Source organism: Pteropus medius, unplaced genomic scaffold, assembly GCF_902729225.1.
Source record: "Pteropus medius unplaced genomic scaffold, Ma_sr-lr_union100, whole genome shotgun sequence".
NCBI classification, from domain to species: Eukaryota; Metazoa; Chordata; class Mammalia; order Chiroptera; family Pteropodidae; genus Pteropus; species Pteropus medius.
The window spans coordinates 4,399,758-4,403,786 of record NW_024347788.1 but is presented as its reverse complement, the minus strand read 5'-3'; the positions used below and the strand labels follow the sequence as shown (position 1 = coordinate 4,403,786).

The window sequence follows — 4,029 nt, the reverse complement described above, 5'->3', positions numbered from 1 at the left end:
CTGTGTTTTATCTTTCCACAAGGAATTTTCAAACTTCCCTTTGATTCGAGAAACCTCCACATAGCTTGTCAGTACATTATATCTTCTTTTTTGTTACCCTGGACTAGAGACTCATAACTCTTTTAGAATGTGACATTGCTGATAAACTATATGCCTGCATTCAAATATATTATTATGATCTACATCCTTTGTGGTATTCATATATAACACTACCACATTTAATTAACTAATCTTGAAGAAACCTCCAAAAATTACTGAGAAGTTTTATATATTTCATTTTAAATATAGCTTATTTGATGAATGATTCAAAATTTAAATACATTAGAAACTTGATTTGCAACACTCAGTGATGATTTCTCAATTATTCCTCCATGTTCATTGAGGATCATCCCTCTTTTCCCACAATTTCCCTTTTTTTTTCTGTCTAATATGAAGTGAAGATTACAGCCTCTTTCTCACTATCTTCCTTTCTTTTTCTGCTGTTCCTGGTCTCACTGCTCCCTAACTGGCTCATCTCCAAATATCTTTACAGTATTTCACATTAGCCGTTTTTAAAGGGGGGGGGGAAATGTTCTTAATAACTGTGCTACATTTGATATCTAGATAAGAAGCATCTTACTTCTACTTACCATATTCTATCACTCACTCGCTCCAGGAATCACTCCATTCCCCACACTTTTAATATTTTATCCCGTCCTTCCTTTATCTCTCAGACTAGGTAAACCCAAATATTTTTACAACTTCAATCTCAGTATATCATGGATAATATTGGATGTATTATCATATCTATCTGAACATGATATTATTGTAAATGAGTTAAAATATTATTTTGTGTAACATGATACAATAATCATTATTGATTATTAATATTAATATTAGCCTAGTCTGCACCAGCATCTACACAATTGATTGTAGCTGGGGGAAAACACACATTCATGTGGTGTGATCTTCCCGAATTCATCACAAAAAGAATCTCCAACAGTAACTCAACATTGCCCATCAATCCTATTGTACTTCATTCACTATGATGTACTCTCCCACACACTATGACATCCATTTTTATGCCATCCCTTTTCCCCTCAAACTTCTAGTAGTTTCATGCTCAATCTAAGTGAATGATATTGCCTCATAATTCTTTAAAACATAGATATCACAATAAGTACGTAGATACCTAAACAGATATAAACTTAATTGCATAGTAATGACCTCATCTTCCCTACACAAAATATTTCAAGCCACCTGCATCTTGTCCATATCCTCTTCCTTCCTTAATATGTCCTTTAATCCATGTCAGAGGCTAACTTCATCCATGAGCTTTAGAATCATTTATCTTTACCTTCTCAAGGATATTCGATTCGATAAATGTATTTCCTTATTTTGAATCACTCTTTTATCCTCTTTATTAAATCAATCTAATCGACAAATTTCAAACATTGGACATACATCCAAACATGAAGATGTACAATAAATTTTAAATCACTCCTTAGAATTTTTCCAACTCCCTGGAGCCATGGTCAAGGTTGTAGAAAGGTTATAATACAAAGACACTGAATCTGGGTTGGAGCCAGGAAAAGGGTTGCCCAGCCTTCTTGTTGGGTGATACCTTCTCATTGTAGCAGTCACACTTTTAAACTCCTTCTGCTACGGCCATGCCACCCTGAACGTACCCGATCTCGTCTGATCTCGGAAGCTAAGCAGGGCTGTGCCTGGTGAGTCCTTGGATGGGAGACCACCTAGGAATACCAGGTGCTGTAGGCGTCAAAAAAATAAATAAATAAACTCCTTCTAATGTATTTCCAACTGACTCTGAAAAACTGTCATGACATTATATTCCCTCTAAATTGTGTTGAAAAATTACAAACATTAAAGAATATTTCAAGTTGATCAACCACTCCTTGTACTTTCCAGCCTCTCATTTCTGTTGCTGTTGCTATGCTCCTGTGTTCCCTGTCCAGATTTTCCTAAAGCCATTCGCTAATTAAAGACAACGGGACTCTTTCTGGTGTGTTAGATTTAATTAATGTTGAGAGCTAAAATTAATTAATGTATTGAGTTGGCTAATTTACTGAATTGACAAATGAAAATAATTATAAGTATTATCAAAATATGCACATTAATACAGTAAGAGTGAAGTTCTATCAACAAACAGTAATATTTCATTTTAAATAGAAATAATTAAAACCAATTCTTCTGAAGAGATTCTAATACTTGATGAAAAGAACATTTTTGCATTCTTTCAAGTTTTCTATTAATTATTCCAGAGGTTACAAACTAAAACATCAAGAAAGTAAGTAAAAGTACATAAATAAATAAAGTGAGTTGGGGAAGGCAGCTATTTTTACCTATTGAACATATGCCCCCTCTAGTCTAGGCAATTATAGTTGACATTAACTGATTATTACCACGAAGGAAAATAAACTCAGTTTTACTACTTAATCATGGAGTTTAAATTTAAATATACTTATTTTTAAATATTGGTTAATCACTTACTTTTTAAGTCAATATTATCATAGCCAAATGAAGCTCACTGAGGAACCACGTATGATAACAAGTATTACCCGTTCTTAGAGTCTACCAATACAATTTGCAAATTAAACCATATCTGTGTGGGTCTTACTTAACGGAAAATGCTAAGCCTGAAATAAAAAATAACATATCTCTATTTTAAAGACTTTAGAGAGAAACAGTTACAGCCATGTAATTGATATGGAATGTGACTGTACTCCTTCAAGTAATATTTGTAGGAAAACTTCTATGTGCTTAATGTGGGTAGACAGCAGTGAGCAAAAGAGATACAACTGTTCTTTAGTGCAATATCTAGAATATTAACTGAAATATATATGTTCAATGAGAAAGATGAACGTGTTAAAATACTTAGAAATATATACAGAATTTGCTAGCTTAGAGAGAGTGGTGCTTGTAACATTAAATATTGTTTAGAGATGTTTTTAATGAAGCCACACTTAAATACCTACAAAGGATTAAGTCATGTAATATTTAGGGAAAAGTGTATTTCAAGTAGAATGGACAACACTTACAAATGCTGCTAGGAAGAAGATGGCTGGCACATGCATCAATTGGAAAGGAGAGCAGTGTGGCTTGAGTAGAGTAAGTAGAGGGAGAGAATAGTGAAGTAAGCAGCCAGGGATGTTTTGACAGAAGGGTTGCATAAGCATGTTGTGTATGGCTCAGTGTATATTATGAGTTGAAATCACTATAGGGTAAAATAAAGATGGGAAGGAGGAGGGGTGCCAGGTTGGAGTTAGTGGTATTTGTGAACATGAGAAGTTTCTGCTACACTCTACCCTTACGACACGTTAACATTATGATAATCAATAAGTAATCCAGTAACATCATTCTCCACTAAAAACTGCTCAGTACTTCACCACCGTTTCTGATTTGATATGCAAATTTTTATCTCCACATATGTCGTTCGGGTGATCAAACTCATAGTAAGCCCTCCAAGTCCATGTCTTACTCCTCACCCTGTACCATATGTCTCAGTCTAAATGAGCCACACTCTATGCCATTTTGATCCTTTTCCCAACTGCTGAAAAGCGGTCTCTCACTGTGGCCCACCTCTGGAGACCCCTGGTACATTTTTATATTTCTATTAGGTATTTATATATTACATTGTATTTTTTTTCTTTTTTCATTTTCCCTACCCAGCTGAGATTTCTTCAGGAATAACAGTATGCTGGAAGACAATGCTGGTGTCCTATTCGACAGCATATTTCCAGAAACAATTTTTCTGAAATACATGTGTCACCAGAGGTGTTCAGGTTGCGTCGGCCAGTGAAGGACAATGTATTACATTTAAACTGATACCACAATTATTATGTATTTGGCATGGGAGTTCTGCAATGGATAACATATCTTTACCTTATCTCAGTGATCTCGTACTGCCTTCATTTTAACAAATCTGAAACAATGCAGTTCTTCATTGTCAATGCCATGTCTCCAAAACTCCTGTGACCTTGAACCCCTGAGTATCAGATAGCTTAATTGCAACCCTATAATCTGTCTTCT

General features: G+C 34.8%; 1 pseudogene; it reads left to right on the top strand.

The window, feature by feature from the left end:
• The first annotated feature begins 1,639 nt into the window (after nt 1–1,639).
• Nucleotides 1,640–1,758, top strand: LOC120614577 (uncharacterized; annotated as a pseudogene).
• The last annotated feature ends 2,271 nt before the right edge of the window (nt 1,759–4,029 follow it).